This window comes from Corvus hawaiiensis, chromosome 6, assembly GCF_020740725.1.
Source record: "Corvus hawaiiensis isolate bCorHaw1 chromosome 6, bCorHaw1.pri.cur, whole genome shotgun sequence".
In the NCBI taxonomy this organism is placed as follows: Eukaryota; Metazoa; Chordata; class Aves; order Passeriformes; family Corvidae; genus Corvus; species Corvus hawaiiensis.
This window is the reverse complement of record NC_063218.1, coordinates 11,256,812-11,275,634: the sequence shown is the minus strand read 5'-3', so window position 1 is coordinate 11,275,634 and position 18,823 is coordinate 11,256,812. Positions and strand designations below refer to the sequence as shown.

General features: G+C 40.2%; 1 long non-coding RNA gene across 2 annotated transcripts in view; it reads right to left on the bottom strand.

The window, feature by feature from the left end:
* Nucleotides 1–5,051: 5,051 nt before the first annotated feature.
* LOC125328036 overlaps nucleotides 5,052–18,823 on the bottom strand; it is a 75,810-nt gene continuing 62,038 nt past the window's right edge. Inside the window, exon 7 of one of the 2 annotated variants that reach the window (XR_007204506.1) lies at nucleotides 5,052–6,146. This is a non-coding gene — a long non-coding RNA (uncharacterized LOC125328036). Of the gene's footprint in view, nucleotides 6,147–15,413; nucleotides 16,001–18,823 lie in introns of those variants that run through there. The other variant, XR_007204507.1, reaches the window with a different exon arrangement.

The following is an 18,823-nucleotide window of genomic DNA, read 5'->3' as shown; positions in this document are numbered from 1 at the left end:
CTTTCCCCAGGTCAGTGAATAGGTAACTGTTTATATGTAGCTAGCAAGTTGCAGAGCAACAGAGGTAGCTGAGGGGGTCCCAAAAACACAAGGGAAAAAAAAGGAAACCACTTGGTAAAGTCATTTACTAGAGTATGAAACATCTGGTTTTCAGTCCTTGACCTGAATGAGGAAGAACAAGGACTACTAGCTGTTCTAGGAGAGGCTTTGTTAAATCATCTCAAAGGTCATAATTCCACCAAGTTTTGAAAAGAAATAATATTTAAAAGTCATACTTTTTTTCTTTCTAAATTAAAAAAAACCCGTTAGCTAAATGATCCTCTAACAAACCCCTTGCATTAGAATGAAGGTGCTAAGTATATTTAGCATCACAATATCTTTATTCTTAAAGTTTCTGGAACATCTGCCCGAGACATGAAAAAGGACCTCACTGTTGCAGTTCCAAGTGGAGTGATTTCTTCACTTAACACTCTTCCCAGTTTTGCTGGCATTTTTCAAATGAAGGTTTAAATCTATTACTTACACACTATTTTCACATGGTAAACATTACTTTTAGTCATATTAGTCATACAGAAAGAGAACTGAAAGCAAAAGGGAAAATTCAGTGATTAGTGTAGCTTTGCCAAAAAAGATCATAAAAAAGGTAAGACAAGGACTGGAGAGGTTGAGTCCTAATCCTCTTGCTCACTGCAAGATAACATACTGCAATAGCTTTAATATTTACATTTGATTGTCAAAAATATTTATTTTCAAGCATCTCTTTGATAAGGAACTTAATCTAAGTTCTTTGATTAGGAACTAAAATCCATGGTTTAGTCAGATTCACCTCTCTATAAGCATATCAACAAATCAGTATTTCTGTAGATGAAAGAGTCTGCTTTTTCTTAAATGCCATACAATCATTCTCATAAGCAATTGCATAAATTCAGTTAAGAGTTAACCAACTAAAATATACAAATATGCGCAAGGCTTTATAAAGAACTACAACTTCAAAAGGAGTCGGTTTAGGGGTCATGACCTCATTTTTTGCAATAACTTATGCATCATGAGCTTACGTAATTGGCAGTAGATAACATATCACACTCTCAGTTTTATGTCCTTGGTTTGACAACAGTGTCAATTGAAGTATTTGTTAACTGCAGAACAAATGGAGCCTCATAGATGAAAATGTTTTCATTCCAAAACTAATGTTTGTAGCAAAACATCCCCCTTTATTGTTCTTTTTTAACATTATCCAATTCAGTATCAGAAATGGATAGAGGTATACACATAATTTTGGACATCAAGAAAATATTTCTGAATATTATTTATCCTAGCAAAACAGAAATATCTTACAAAGAAAAGTATATCTTTTTCTAAATAAAATATCATCAGAAAGCACAAAAGAACACATATGAAATAGCCTTGGATCTCTAAATCTTTGTTATCTTTAGAGCAGGAATCAGATTTAAGATAGATTATTGGGAAATAAGTGACCTGGACTTTAAAACATTTTAGGGTAGGTTTAAGTCTACTTTTTCATTTTTCCAGAGATTGCATTAAACAGCAGCCAAGAGGCAAGTCTAGACTGCTTCTCTATGTCAAAACTGGACACCTGTACCATCCACTTAAAAGGCCTGTCCTTTTGGGACATTGGAATCTTCACAAGCCACAGCAGAAAATACGTAAATCAAAAAATTATTATACAGAAGGGAGGCATTTAAAAGAAATCTTAGTGAGTTAAGGTCTTAATATCTTAATTCACTTAAATTCAATGGTAGAGAAGCCAAAATTTATTGAATCACTTTTTGAGTGATCTGAGGCTTAGGAGTAGGATTTGTTTGGGGTTTGGCTCTGAAATGCATATTTTGTGGGGTGCAGTTCTCTTTCAAGACACTTCTTTCTCAACACTGAGCATCTCGATACACAGAATATGGAATGGAATTCACAACACTTTACAATATAGAGTAAGAGAATGGTGGCAATTTTATTAACATGAAGTTTTCCACTTGACCAAATTAATGTTGGGAAACAATTATATGCCATCAGTTGAGTAAAGCATTTGTGATTATTTCTCATCTGAACCTGAATTTAAACTGACCTGAAGAAAACATGATATGTGTTTTGAAATCTGGCTCACAGTAGATTATCACCTACTATGTACATTATTTGGTAGACATTATTTTTGAGTCAATTTTATTAAAAACTTTTGGTATCTGGGAGAGTAAATTGTCTTCAATGAGACTCCAGGATGTAGCTTAACAAGCCCAAGTTATAAATAACAGACAAGGAAAAGAGAAAATTATAATGAATAGCAGGAGGAAGGACACAAAATTAAAATACTGGAGAAAATGAAACTGGTATGCATAAAAAAAGGGGACACCCATCATAGAATCATGTAACGGTTTGTGTTGGAAAAGGCCTTTAAACTCATTGGGTCCACCACTAAACCATGTCCTCAAGTGCCAAATCGACATATCTTTAAAATACTCCTAGGGATAGTGATTTCACCACCTTCCTGGACAGTCTCTTCCAGTGCCTGACAACCCTTTTCATGATGAAATATTTCCTAATACCCCATCTAAAGTTTCCCTGGCACAAACTGAGGCCATTTCCTTTTGTTCTTGTTACTTGGGAGAAGAGCCCAACTCCCACCTCACTACAACCTTCTTTTGGGTAGTTTTAGAGAGCAATAAGGTCGTCGTCCCACCCCTGCCCCCCCCCCCCCCCCACCACCACCACCACCACCACCACCACCTCCTTTTCTCCAGGGGCAATTTGGCTTGAAGAGATGCCATAAACTGACCAAATCCATTTCTGTTTCTCTGTGTAGGAACAACTGTATCTTTCTTCTTAGTAAATTATGTTTTGTTTATCCTTTTTTTAGAAACACTTCAGCATGGATTTTATTCAACTTCTATAGTGCTTCATTGCCCTTACCATTAAAAACATTTTCCTGATGTCTGACTCAAATCTCTCCTGTTGATATATAAAGCTGCATTCAGCTCTGGACAACAGACTCTGAAAAATATCTGGTTTGTATCTGCACCAGCATTTTAGTTCATCCTTACATATTACGCTCTGATTCACATAACAAAACACACTCACAGGCTTTCAGACAAAACTATATAAGAAAATGCATTCCAGAAGTGCATATAATGATTTCCAACCAGTACATACATGCAGTTTGAGGGACCAGCCCAGAACTATTCCAAAATCTTGAAGCATGCATGACTGTGGATGTTAAGCCCTCAGCACCAAACATTTTACTCTATAGGTCCTGTGTTGTTTTCACCCCACACTCTTACAAGGCCACACTACTTATTAAAGTAGATACAGCTGCTGGCAAACACTCACTGAAGAACAACAAAAGCTGTGATGGGATGGAGAAAGCTATTAATTAGGAAAGAGAAGGCTAGATACAAAAAGGCAGCAAAAGGTATTTTATAGCCATCATTTGCCGTGGCCCCTGTTACATAGAATAATCATGGTCATGCAGCTGTGCAGCTCTTTCCCTTGGGCGATCAACACTCTGGGTTTGAGGACACAAAGGTAGATTGTATGAGCCAACAACTATATTGCCTTTAATAATGTCAGATTTTAATTTGGTATCTCAGAACATAACCAAGGATAAGATGTAACTAAGATAAGAAAAAAAATAAATACTTAATTTCAGAAAACAATGAACTGGCATGACGTCTTTTAAACAATGGAACAGCCTCCCAGACTCTTCCCAGTAATGGAGCCTATTTGTTTGGTGCTTTTATAGCCAGATTGGCAAATGCTAGAAAACAGCCTGCAGGATATAATCTTGCTTTGGCAAGAGATTGGGCTGGATGATCATTTCCATCTAAGTTTCATCCCAATTCAGACTCAAGTTTTGGAAGCAGGATCTCTTTCTTACTTAGTATTTGCCATTTGAAACCATATTTCAGCTGGAGCTCCTAGGTATGACACTTAGCCTCAATATATTCTGGTTAGAGCTCTTGGGCTATGATACAAACCTCCTTGGAGATGACTGGACTGCTTTGAGGACCCTCAGAATAAGCCTTTGATACTCACAGAAATGGATGCATTTCTGTGAATGTGTGAAAAGTCAGAGTCACTCTTCCCTTTAGGCTGGCAAGAAGCAACCCAGCATTTAGCAGAACATTGTGCAGCACTGTCAAACAGGTGACTTTGCCTGAGCTACCATTTCTTGCTAAATAGTGGAACACTGACCCAGTGACACAGCCTCTGGATTCAAGCTGACTTGTACCTTGTCAGTCTGCTACATGCTTGGAGGAAGCTTTCACCTGCTCTCATAGAAATGTCTTCAATTAATTGTTAATAAGCAAAAAAAAAACCAAAATCCCAAAACAAATTCTCCCTTGTGACTCATTCCATGTGCCTCATCTCTTTAATGCCTGTCATTAGACTGTCAGTACACTGAGGCATAATTCAGTATTATTTAATGTCTAACAAGAATCAAGAAATCAAGCATCTTGACTCAACAAAAGCAACAGAAACCAAGGGAACTGCACTGTACTCACAGACAGCAGTTGAGAGTTTTACTGGTTCTTTGGGGCCAGCTGGTCCTGTCCAAATTGCTGCAGTCTTGAACCTTCTTCTCTAAAAATTTATTTCTTAAAAATATCCCAGTTTAGCCATCTATAAATGGGTCACTTAAGCCATATAAGTAATTTTGAAAATTTACAGCCACGTTCTTGAATAGAGAGGTCACATTTTTATTTCAGCAATATGGATATAAATTAGAACCCTTCCTTCTCTCTTTCTCAAAATAAAGAAGAATGCTATTTACTGGGATATATTTTGTAGCCCTTCAACACAAATACATGCATGCTAAGGCCGAGACCACCAATACCAAATGCAGAATTATTTATTGCCATGTGAAAGATAAGTACACACAACAGAGCAAACAGAAAAAAAATTGAAAATAAGTTTTTAAATTAAAATTACAGAGCAGAAATAACAGAAGAACTTAAACACATTGCTGCCCCAAGAGGATGTGAATTTCAATGGAAAATAACTACCAAATGTTTCCAAAGCCAACCACAAAAAATCAAATAAGATTCAACTTAAACGAAATTTATTCTGAAGATTTTGTTATTATACAGTCACACATGCATGTAGTATTCATGGTTATTTCTCAAAAATTAAACTCTTCTGGGCTCAAATTTGTGTAACACCAAAAAAGGGTTTTAAAAAGAGAAATCCCTCTATTCTGTGAAACAGTTTCTGGGAACTTTCCTGGAAATCCCAGCAAGATCAGCCAAAGAAAATTATCTATGGGGAATTGTGATTGTTGCAGCAAATGTGAGCTTATACTCTGATTCATTTAATTAAGTTCTTTGAGTGAATAACAGGATACAAAACAAGGGGCATACAGAAGAAGAGTAATCAAGCTATAACAAGATCTCTCCAGTTATTAACTGTAAATTACACAAATGTAAATCCAGATCAGCAAAAAAGCCCTACCGCACTTACAAGTTATGATTTTTCAATAGAAGCTTTAAAGCAGCATTTGTCAATGGTGTTAATTTTAAATTATATGGCTAGTGACAACACTGCATACCACCCAAGGTTTCAGCATGCTGGGAAAATCACATTTCTCTTTTGAAGTTGTATTTCAAAAAAACAATCATTTTTGAAGGATATTAATGGGTACAGAGTGAGAGAAGAAAACACACATAGTGAATAAGTTAAAATAAAAAAATAGATGTCTAAGAGACATATTAAATGTCCATATTCCAAAGCCTGAGTGACTTTTCATTTCTATTCCAATTTAAATGAATAGTAATATGTGATAATTGTGGTAGGAAAATAGAAACTCTTCTCTCATAAGCAATAGTGCTGCTTCCAAACAACAACGGCACTGTTAACACATTCATTTGTATTGTAGTATATTAGTAAGAGTCAAAAATTGTTATGAACTTGTGGTTATTGAGTGAAGTGCATCGATAGGTCCGTGAATCCCTCTTGGACAAGCACATAAGGCACTCAGCAACTATGGATCTGTGGCTATCATTAGCATTGTCTTTGAGTAGGGCGGCAGCTCCATTTGGGTGAAGACTGGTCTCCAGTGGTCCTCAAGGAGATGTACATCTACCCATGCTTATTGTTGTACAGCTTGGAGAAGAGCCACCTTGGAGAAATGGCATTAAATCCTGGGAAGAAAGTGTAACAGGAAGAAGTGAAGTACTCAGAGATGGAGACTGAGATGCTGCTAAGTTAGAACTGATGTTGATAGCCTTCTAATGAAGTGTAGCAAGAGAGATGAAAAGAGACACATTGCTTTATATTCGTCTCCACAGTTTCTGACGTACCATTCAAAGCACCACCATAACTAAGACATGCCAGCTTGAACCAGGACTTACAACAGTTTTTTTAAAAGTATGTTATGTCTCAGAATGGCCTTGAAAATATACCTCAGTCACACCTTGTGTTTCAGATTACTCACAGGTTCCTGTGACATTTTTATGTTCGAGCTGGGAAAAATCAAATGGGCCAGCTGAAAAAACTTAATGCACTTCATTTTTCCTATTAAAGAAATAAAAAACAAAAACAAAAGCTAACAAAAACTTCAACAAACAAAAGAAAAACCTACCTGATATATTTTAAACAGAAGAGTTGTATTTTGGGCATTTATACCACTGTCCAGTTACAAATACAGCAAATTCTAGGGCAGTTCTACATAGCTCAATTACAGCAGAAGAGGAAGTAAAAATTTCCACCCCACACTTCAAATACACATGGGGAGAGGAATTCTGCATTTGAACAGCTGTCTTATGTAAAAAGGAGTGATTTCACCCCCAACACACAGGATATCTGATCTGTCAGAAAGCTGCTAACAACCTCTTTAGTACTGTCATCCTCATGTACCTCAGGACACAAACACCTGGGCTGAACTCCAAAATTATATTGTTCAGCAGCTGAATGGCAAAAATCCATCTAGAATTTAAAAATGGTACATCAAATTAACGTGCAGTAAATAATGAATTTTGCAGTCCTTACTTAGTAAAACAATATCCTCACATCACCTTTCCCAGAAAGTGAAGGCTGAGACATAATATACAGTGCTAAATTAAACCTCACACAAACATTACTGACATGTGCAGAGGTACACTGCTTCAAGTGCTTACTCATTGAATGCCATTCAAACAAATGGCAAGTTATTGGGGGTCAGGGGCAATCATCACATGAGGATTTTTCAACTATTCAGAGCTGTGAATCAAAGGTGATGTATTGTTAAATTGAATATCTGTACAAGAGGGCTGTCGTTACAAAGTTTGGTGGCAGTGAGCACTGTACTGAATTTAAATGTCATCTTATTTATCATCCTGTATTATTTTTAGAATGTTTAGTGCTAGGAAATATACTCGTGCAACTTTAATTCTATAGTAAAAAGCTTTCTGTAAGAGAAAAAAAGTTGATGTCAGAACTTTTCAGAAAAAAATATTTCAGTTTCTACAGTTCCCATAGCTGTGAAAATAAGCACCTCTTCAGCTATAGTCTATAACTGTATTCATCATATCAGGTCATTTTGGGAAACTTCCCTTCAGGTGTTTAACAGATTACGGCTTGATCTCCTAATGGAGAAAAAAAATGCATCAAACACCAAATAAAGTAAACCATTTTTATGCATGGAATGGAGGATAAATATTTTATAAAATCATTCTCTGACTGATTAGAACCTAGAAATGAGAAAAAGTTCCAAACACCTTTAAAAGTGATTCATTAAATGCTGGAGTCTGCGTCACCGCCTCCTATTGCCACATGGTCAAATTTCATCGTCTCCTGTCAGAGACCAACTGGCCAAAGTGATGGTGGCACCCACTAGCTAAGCAACTTCTGTCCTGATTATCCAGATGAGTTGCTGCTTTCAAAAAACAGAGCTGCTCAGTACAGGACACCTTCCTATTTTCTCAGTACACACACTTTTCCAGATTGGTTCCCCCTAAAAAGGGTTCATATTCATGGAGACTGCTAGGACTAAATTTGGGTGGTTCTTAGCAAGAGATGGATATTAGAACCAAAATATTCCCATTAAATCAGCCAGATCTAGGATCCTCCCCTTCTTGCTTCTTAATTGTCACCATGACAATGTCAACACTTCAATCATCAGTGCTGAACATATGCAAGATGTGGCCCAGCTTGTCACTTGGAGTCGTTACCTAGACTGCTTTCAGATGCACTACTGCGTTTGGTTTATATTTCTTCAGTTTTCTTCACAGTCAGAAAGCTGGAGAAAGGGGATGGGAACCTTGTGGCATAGAAAAAATAGCAACATAATGCCCAGTTATTAGGCTAACAGTACAAAATGGCTTTAAAAGCCAACTTCAACACCAATGTTGGAACAGACCAATGCCAGGATTGATTGTTGCAGTATCTCTTTGGCATCTGACTCAAGAAAGACGTGTGTGCTTTATCACAGTAGCTGGGGTCACTGTAAGTCATATGAGGAGCAGCTGAGGGAGCTGGGTTGTTTAGCCTGGAGAAAGGGAGGCTCAAGGGAAACCTTATTCCTCTCTACAACTACCTGAAAGGAGATTGTAGCCAGCTGGGAATCAGCCTCTTCTCACAGCAACCAGTGACAAGAAGAGGAAATGGCCTCAAGATACACCAGGGGAGGTTCAGGTTGGGCATCAGGAAGAATTTCTTCTCTGAAAGGGCTGTCAAGCATTGAATGAAAGGATTGTCAAGCATTGAAATGGACTTCCCAGAGAAGTGGTGGAGTCATCATCTGTGGAGATGTTCGAGAAACAACTGGATTTGGCACTTAGTGCTATGGTTTATTTGACAAGGTGGTGGTCAGTCAAAGGTTGGACTCCATGATCTTGCAGTTCTTTTCCAACCTAAATGATTCCGTATATAGGAAAAAGTTGCAGCTGATTTAAACAAGGGCAAATATTCCTCATCATGGAAATCTAAACCTTTACTAACATAGTAGCTTTAATATTATGTTACATCCTTAGTGTTAATTTGGTCTAAGAGTAAGTGTTTCATAAGCATAGTTTTATTTTTAAGCAAAACCTTTGGAATTCTTTTAAAAGATGTTTACAGTAGTTAAAGAAAGATCACATTTTAAAGGTACATTTCTAATTACATTCTGGCAGAACCTTAGTTGGGAACACTACCAGCACTATTTTGATAGCAAAAGCTGTGACAGATACACCAGCTAAGGTTATCTGCTGTCTGCTTATTATCATGATCAAATTAAAATACAAGAATATGGTCAGCAAACCATATATATGACATAGAACACTGGGGGGCAAAAATTTGGAACAACCTTGGGAAATTTGTGAGTGTACAGAACAAGACTGGAGTGTTTCACTGGAAGAACTAAATGACTTCAAGGACTGAAGCAGTAAGAATAGGATGAAATCCAGAACTGCCTAGCTCAAACTCATGAAGCTAGCAGCAAAAAATATCACAATAAACTGAGTACTTGCCAGCTGCACGTGGAGGAGAAAACTTTAGATGGTTCAATCAAAGTCAGGGTTAGTATAAGCCCCTAAAGAGAGGCAGCAACGGTAAACAAGTACAATTCAAAAACACATGGGGTATTTCCAGCAGTGAGGGATGTGCTGGTCATACGTCACTGTGTAAAATTTAGGTCACTCCTTTCAAGGACAGACACAGCTGTGCTCCATATGGGGGAGTTCCACAGCCACAGCCCTGTCACACGGCCCCCAAGCATGTGCCTGGGCTCCCATGTTTGTGCCTGGGAAATCCCATGCCATGCACCACATGGGCAGGAAATCCAGCCTGTGGGAAATGTGAACAACACAGATGGCCAGCGAGTGCACAATCCATCCGAGCCTCTTCAGTCACACCGGGCTCACCAAGATGGGTTGACTCTACAGTGTGTTGGCTGATACAACAAGAGAGGCTTCAGAACAAAATGTACCCAAAGTTTTCATTTGTCCTTTGGGCTTCCAGTAGGTCCAAGCCATATCGCACAGCAGCGCTCAAATAACAGAGCACATGTAAAGTACACCCAGCATGTCCCTGAAATGCCACGTTCCTTGCCCAGGTGTTCAGCTGTCAAGCTGCATCTGTGTTTGTCTGTGACTTCCAGATGTCAACCTGACTGATGAGAATGATTGCACTGAACCAGTGACCATATGTTGTGCCAAGCAGTGCTAGTGCAAGGAAAAGGAGGAGAGGGTAGAGCCATCTTTTGTTCTCCAATTAATTCCTTTCTATATGATGCAGGCAAATGGACTTGTCATGAAACAGGTGCAGAAAATTGCTTCTAGAAGGATCAGAGAAATAGAAAATCCATCTCATGAGAACAGACTGTGCAGACATCTGAACAAACAGGTGCAGACCGATGTGAGCCTCAGTTGGCCTCACACTGTCCCAGAATCTACATGGCCTGAATTAAATCAGTGCTAATGAAGTTTCCAGCAGAACTCACCAACTCAGGCTTAGCATTACACTGCCATAGCCCTACAGGCACCAGGAGAGGGCCAATTCATATCCCAGTTCACTGAGATTAACAGAGAGCTTGGATCTGCCTGTCCCCATCAGTGCCAACACACCCCACAACAGTTTGGCTTGTTAGTCCTGGCTGAGCAGTGCCCGAGGGGGTAGGACTGCCCTCAATGATCTTAAAGGTCTCTTCCAAACCAATGATTCTACAATTCTTTAACTCACAGAGAAAGAGGAGAGAGGATAACTGCCTCATCAAAGAGACAATGTTGGCACACCAACAAACAGCATAAATATGCCATAGATACAGTTAAGCTGAAAATATGAATAATTCTATCCATTATAGCAGCGAGATCCTGGAAGAGCTCTCACAAGTAATGGAGGAAAACTGTAATTTTAAGGTGATGATTTATTTTTCTGAACAGATCTCTGTGCCACAGAGGTGTCTGAAACACCCGTAGATGCCCCGTAAGACCCCACCCTGAAAATCTCTGTTAGCTGCGAACTGCAAACCAAAATCCAATTGAAATCAGAAATTTAATTAAAAGCAGCACTTCTGAGCCAGCTGCTGGCAGGCATTATGCTGGTAAAAAGTGACAGCTGCTTCATTGGCAGTGCAATGTCAACAACTGTAGAAAAGGCCAAGGAATAGGCATGGGACGCAACTGTTCAAGGAGCATCCAACTTTGAAGAAGGTATTTGTAAAAAAGGATTCAGAGGCTTTTGTCTATGGTTTCATCAGCTGAGATACTTTACTCTTAGTTTATATTTATATTTTGCTGCTGTCTTCCTTGTTTGTTTGGTAGTTTTTTGGCTCAATGGGAGCATAATGCCAATTAAAATTAGTTGAGAGAATGTCAGGTTTTCCAAATACAACATAATTGTTCTTAAAAAACTATTTCCTCATTACCTAACAAATCCAGGGTTTGTTTGCAATAAATGTGCATTTCAGAGATCTTTCCCATTTTTACAAGTGGACTTAGATCACTTTGATCCATTTTATTTGCATATGTAAGTATATGATTCCCATTTTTAAAATGAGTTATTAATACTTTTCTAAAAAAGGCAGCATTTTCTTGTTTTAAGAAATTCAAACTTGGTTTCAAGTAAGACAGAGTAGCAAGGGATTAGTATTGTGGCCATTAAGTTCCACAGGGAAGGGGGGACCGTTCCAGGTACCCAGAATAATTCACACATTGAAGACAGTGCATTGGAACCCAAAATTTCATATCTAAGTTTAAAAGTAACCATTTAGTCTTTGGTTGTTTTTTTCCTGCTAGATCTTCAGGTAGATGTGATGTGCCCTCAGAAATTATTAGCTGTATCACATAGATATGCTTGTCACAGTTTTTCTCTGTGAAGAGACTATATTGCTTAGTCTAAGAATAACTTTAAAATTCACAGAAAGTGAGAACTGTTGAGCAGTTAAAAATAAAAAGTCATAGGAGGATGCACTGTTAGGCAGAAACATTGAGACCCTTTAAATCGACTTGAGCTGTTGAATTAACCTAAACATTTTAGGTCACATCCTGATCCCAGAGGATTAAAAACGATTTGCAGTGATAACTAATGTTTCTCCTTTTATTTCTGTTTTCCTGCTAATGAGTATGAGATATAACATTGCAAGACTACACCGTAAACAAAGTGCAAAGTTAATCATTTTCAAAGGAACACTTTATTCACAGTAGGCTGTGTAGGGAAGGAATTAAGCCTGAGTAAATAAACCATGAAGGTAGATGAGAATATACAGAGAAATCAAAAATAAGAAGATGCAAGTTAAAAAATAACTGGGTATATGATGAAAGCAAAATATACTGCTTACGAGGAAAATTCAACAACTGAGTAAAATGCTGAGTAATTTAATTTGTGCATTAAATTATTTGCAATTTCCTGCATAAAAGTAAAAATAGAAGAGAAATTCAGGATCTTGTTATGCCAAAGATCTTTTCTTCATCCAAGAGCAGAGGAGCTAGAAGGTTTACACAATTTTATGTCAATTAAAATATTCCATATAAACAATGCATACTTGTCCAAACTAACTGACTTCCACTTCCAATTCTTTCTGGGCAAAGTCTGAGAAAGAAATACTGCATTGCAATATAAAATAAGCAAATTTCATCTATTTTGGAACAAGTGAAGAATTACATGCAGTTCGGATACATCAAAATCTTTCTATCTGGCTGCAGAGGCCTATTATTAGGCTGTGTTAAACCTGTCCAGGAACTTCTTTCTACTATTGATAAACAATCCACACATTAAATTAGGATATTAAGATGTGTTCCTTCCAGTTCTTATGTATGTTTGTCATTAATCCAAAACAATATTGCCAAACCTCGACCACAGAAATAGTAAAAATAAATACTAGAGGTCTGGGAAGAGAAATCCTGAGGTCACAAAGAGAAGGTAACTTCAAGGGAGTATCCTGGAAATTAAGTCTTATAGATCATCATGGGCTGAAAGAAACAAATTCAGCAATTGCATAATGCCATTTTACATGGCTAAAAATAATAAGAGTCGTGGGGTGAATGCCAGGAAAAAAAAATCACTGGAAAACTTCACAAACATTTATGCTCAAATAAAAGGCTTGAAGCAAGAAAGTTGTTTGATGAGAGCCTCCATGCACAGAAATGGTGCCTTCCAGCCTCCTGCTTGGCATGCCACTTGCTTCAAACAAGTCAGTCATGCTTACAGCAATCGTTTACACAAAACCAGGCCCCATTATGTTCATAATATACATTTTAGTGATGGTGAGGATAAAAGGTCAGCAGAATAATCATCTCCATACTATATTCAAAGTAGGCTGATGCTCCTGCCTTTCAGTAAACTCCTCCATTCTCACTAAAGTGTTTGTTCCTCCGCTCTACAGCTTATTCAAAACCATTAAACCACTGCTGGATAAAACCATTATATTGTAGAAAATGAGGGTCACCCTGAGGAAGATTATCCTATACATGATCCCTAAAAATTTTCCTTGAATAAATGTTTTTTTAAATGCTATTTTTTCCTGCCTTTCCCTCTGTTAGAGAATGAAAATTCAAACGTGTGTATCATTTCAGGCAGGGCATATGCAATCGCCTTAAAACATGAGAATTATTAAATTGTATAATATTCAAATTCTTTATATTCTACTGCACTTGCTAAGGAAAGTGAGATGATGAATACTGGACCCTCAGTTTTCAGATCTCCTTTTGTTTGTTATCGTACTACATGGCTCAGGCAAAATCACAATCACAAGGAAAACACCAGGAGTTTTGCTGCTGATCACTCACAGCTTTCATCACAAAAACCTTGGGGCTCTGAGAACCAGCCTGTGACAAAGACTGCCAAGCAGCAGTGAGACACCCCCCCCCACGGCAAAGGATCTCAAAGCAGTGATGTTCCTTTTATGCTGACAGAGGCTGGACCCAGTCTTTCAACTCAAAACTATCCCAGTAACATTTTGAGAAAATACTCTTGCTATGCTGCCTTTTAAAAGATGATAAACTAACCTGAGTTATCAGCCTGCTGTGCCCATCTCTCTAAACAGCCTTAGTGTATTGAATTTTTTGTCATGTGCTGAAACACATTCTGTTGTAAAACACTGCACGTGGTGAATTTTGTTAAAATCTTCTTAGAGATTTATGTATGTTTGTCATTAATCCAAAACAACAGATTTAGACTCAAGCAAATTGCATCTCCTTAGCCTCATCTACAGCACACCTGAAACAAAGACAATGGAAGAAGTATTTTCTGTTTTCTGCCAAGGACTTAATCTGTATTCATTGTGTATAAAGTCGCTGCTTAAGTATTACTCTACAGGGTTCCACTTCTGGACTAGACTGTTGTGTTTGCTGCAGAACAAACCATTCAGATGACTGTAATTATACTGTACTACCAGGGGGTCCAGCCTGAGCTCTTGAGCCACAGCAGCTTTCAAGCACTTTGCTTGATGGGTAGCACGGATGTGCTTGGCACAGGAGGTTCTGGATAATCTGATTTCCCACTGATGGAAGTGTGTTAGCAGCTGCTGTTGAAGTTGATATTGCTGGCTTCCCCCAGAAGCCAGCTGTGCACTCCATCCAGCTACATTGCCCAGCTGGACCTTGTGACAGCCACTATCACCTGTATGTCTCCTATGCTATTCCACTACACAAAAGGGTAAGACTATACACATTTGCAGTGAAACTTGTCATGAAGCTCTTAACACACCTCACTATGCAATTCCACCCAGGGATGGATGGATAATATTCCTAAATCAGTCTGATGGGATGGTCCTGTTAGCCCTGCCTTGGCCACAAGCTGTGGACATTTCTCTTGTGCTTCCCCTGCATCACAGGTGACCATTTCCTTTCATCATTAGCAAGTTTAGGGAACTAACATGTCAAGAAATAACTCTTTCTTTCTAAAGCCAAGCTCTTCTGCCCCCTTAGTCCCCAAAGCATGTCACTGCAGGTCACTGCAGGATCAGTGAGGCAGAAGGCACAGTGCAAACAGAAGTAAGGAAGGATTAATGGGAAAGTTGCACCTTTTGTCATTCGAGTTGCAATGAAAGTTATGCTATTAGACACTATTTTAGGGATTCTAAAATAAACTCACTCACCAAAACCATCTGGGTTTAAAACCAGAATTCTTTAATCCAGAACCTTATGTTTATCTAGTTTCTACCCCAGCCTGACAGGCAGCTGGCATAACAGGGGCACTAGGGAGCAGCCATGGAGAGGCAGGTGCAGAAACCCACTAACACATCAGGGGAACTGCACACTTGGTCACAAAGCCTTGGTAGATGGCCCACAGACACAAGAAAATGTTGGTTTCCACTTAGGATGAGATGAGACCTGAGCATTGCACTAACAGACCTGTGGCTGTGGAATCAGTCCTCCCTCCAATTTAAACAACTCTTTCCCAGTTCAATCCACAGTCAGCAAAAAGTGAGGGAAAAAAGTTTTAAAAGCTTCAATGCCAGGCACCTCTTTGTCATATACGACACACTTGTGATGTATTCGAAGGTAAGAGTGACAGGGTGGGTAGGAGATTCAAAGTCCATGGCTCTGCTAGTGATTTTATAGATGAATCTGCAGCACAGAACCTTTTTCTTTCCATACTCAAACCTACTCCAGGCATTGCCTAGGTGCTTGGCTTTGTATGTTTTTTCTGAGTCATATATATTTTATTAAAAAAAAAGGCAGAAGGGAGGAAAAGAAAAACAGGTGTCATCTAAAAGTGGTGAAAGATTAAGAGAGAGGCAGCTCCAGAGACAGCCAGACCCCTGCACAGACTCCAGCATATGGTTACTTTTTTCCAGAGGTGTCACTACAAGCAAACAACTGCAAATAGTTTATCCACCACCAATTTCAGCAATATAACATTTACCCACTTCTTACAGATACCAGAAAGGTGAGTAATTTACCACTGCACCACTGTACCTCTCTTCAGTCACTGGGTAGCCACTTACATGAGTAGAAATTGTCCAGCTCTTATTTCAGGAAAGTCTTTTTCATTTCCTTCACATAGAGTTCTACCACATTAACAACATGGAGCTTAGATGACATGAGAGGTGGAACTCCTCCAAAATACATTTCAGTTCCTGTCAGAAAGTATTGCGTGCCTTTGTGCAGGAAATTATAAAATAGAAAATAAACATGTAAATATACCATTTCAACACATCCTCTACATCAAAGCAGACCTGATGGTTTTAATTTCAGCTTTTTGAGGGTTTGCTTTTATAAGTTGCTGAATTTATTTTGTAGCTCCTGTTTATGAAAAAAAAACTTTAAAAGAGTTATAAATTACATTTATCAAATGAAGAAAAACTACAGCTATAAAGTTCTCAGAAAAAAGGAAATAATGTGAACCATGTATGTGCACTTGTGCGAGGACACACACACACAAACTTATGTATTTTTAAGTTAGTGACTGCTGAACCACAGACCACATGCAGAAGAGTAAAAACCACCCATAACCAGATGTGCCACTGTAAAACCCATATTTTAGGATATATTCTATGAAATCCTCAGTGTACAGGAAGACATAAGTTCCCACACTATTAATATCAGTGATACGCATTCCTAGAAAGACTGACTACCTTCACACACCTAAAAATAATCCAAGCTCCAACTGGGAGGTGCAGCCCTTGGGAAGTAGAGAGGGGGTTTACCAGAGTGAAAACACAGAATTTTGAAAACCATCCAGCCTAACACAGAAGTGAGAACAGCAGCAAGACATCACTTCAAACCTTCCGAGAACCAGAGGGCTGCAGAAAGAATTCCACCCTTTCCCATGGAGTTAATACATGAGTGTTGCACTTCAGCTGAGCATGTCAGAGCATGGCTTGTAGGGCCATACAGAGCCACCGTTTGATTCACCATGAAACAGTGGCCTCAGGACATGACTGAATTTTCCTGTGGCAGGAAAGTGTAGCATTGGGTTAGTGAAGCAAAATGCTTCAGTTCTCTGCTCTATCCACAGCTGAATAGGAAACCCCAATTCAAAGGTTTCCTTCAAGCTATAAAAACAAAGCAAAGCTGTTTCCAGGGAATGGAGAAAAAGTCATTTCCAAAGTCCCTATCCAGCTACAAGTAGAGCATATAGGACCAGATAGCTTTTTTACCTCAGAATATCTCTCACTGATCTAGTAGAGCAAAGTTTGTTGATATTCAGGGTTGCAAACCCATCTGTTTACTCAGGCTTTTGTCTGTCAGCATAGTTTGAAGAGGTCACTTTGAGAGATCAATTTTTTTTCCTGGGGGTTTCTTCAGAGCTACCACAATTTGTTATTGCATCTCTTTAGAGGCTTTAATTTGTGGTTTTCAAGATTGCATAACTGCACAGAGAGGTGGTGAGAGGCCCACATGAATAGTTCAAAATAAGTTTGACAATATAGTAAATATCTACTCAGTAATTTTCCCTGGACTGAGCACCATGGAATGCCAAAGAAGTTATTAATCAGGCTAGTGGATGAACGTGGCTTTATGAGGGCTGGAGCATACGTTTCTCTTCAGATGCTAAAATGCTGGATTACCTTGCTGTTGACTCCAACTAAAGACGATGCAGCAGGGCACTGCAAACCAGACATCTGATTAAATTGCTCTAAACCAGCCTATGCAGAACCAGATGAAGAAAAAATAAAATGAGATTTTAATTTTGCCTTTTATTTAGGGTTCTTGTAATAAGTTACATAAAAATGAAGCAAGCTGCCTAGCCTCCCATGAGGAAGCTCAGCATTCATTTTTCGATTTTGCAGATGTTAGACGGGAGGTACAGACATGCACAGTCACTTCTGGAGAAGCACGAACTGCACCTGGGGGAATTGCACGTCCTGAGGGTCTTTGGGAATCTGCATCCAGAGACCTGGCATTGGCCACAGGCAGAAATGGGGCACTCAGGACCCACAGGCATATTGGGTTGCATGTCCCAAAGTCAGTGTGACAGGCACCTGGGTGAGTGGCAGCTGTAGTAGCAGCTCAGAGATGCATGAGTCACGTTTGCATAGCAGAGGGCAGTGTTCAGCATTTTGGACAACTAATGTCACTTTCTGAGGAAGCTGGTGAGGAAATTATGCGCATGCTGCAAGCTGGGAACCCTGCAACAATGGAGCAGCAAGCTTCTGAGCAGAGACACCAAACTACACTTAAGCTGTGTACTTCTGGGACGGGTCTCCATCTGGTTCAGCAGGAAGGAATTTACAGGCCATAAATTCCTTCTGATGGGTGAAGACTGAAAGTGGCCAGTGGGTGTTCAGCCCTGCATACTGCGAGCACTTTGCTACAGACACGCAACCCACCCAATCCAAAGCCACTCGCATGTCCACTCTGTGGACAGCACACAGGTCACCTGGCCATGCCCGTGAGGTAACACTTCAGCCCTCAGCTCAAGGATTTTGCCAGACCTAGTCCAGTGAGAGGCTTGTGTTTGCATGTCACTTGACAGGTGCAGAAAAGTACTGCTGGCTCCTCCTGGGACGCCGTAAAGGAGTATCTGCGCTGACTCGCTGCTCACCTGGAAGCAGCAGGACCCCAGTGAGCAGCGGGACATCGCAGACGCAGCGCTGTCCTGTCGCCTGCACCGTCCCCTCTGCCCACCCATTGTGGCGCTCCCCGCAGCCCCGGCCCTGCGGCGCCCGCGATGCAGCCCCGTATTCCCGAGTGCCGCGGGGGCAGGTGCCGGGGCCAGGGCAGGTGCCGGGGCCGGGGCCGGGGCCGGGGCCGGGGCCGGGCGCGGACACCCCGGCCGGGGCTGAGGGCCCCGCGCTCCCGCCGCCGCCGCCGCTTCTCGGCCAACAGCTCCCTCTGGCGGCCGCCCGCGCCCCTCCTCCGCCCGGGGCAGCGCCCACGGGCCCGCGCCCACCTGGTGCCCCCCGTGCCGGGGCTGACGCGGCCGCCGGGGCCCGGCCCGCCCAAAGCGGGCCCCGGGGGAGCGGGGGGCCGGGGCA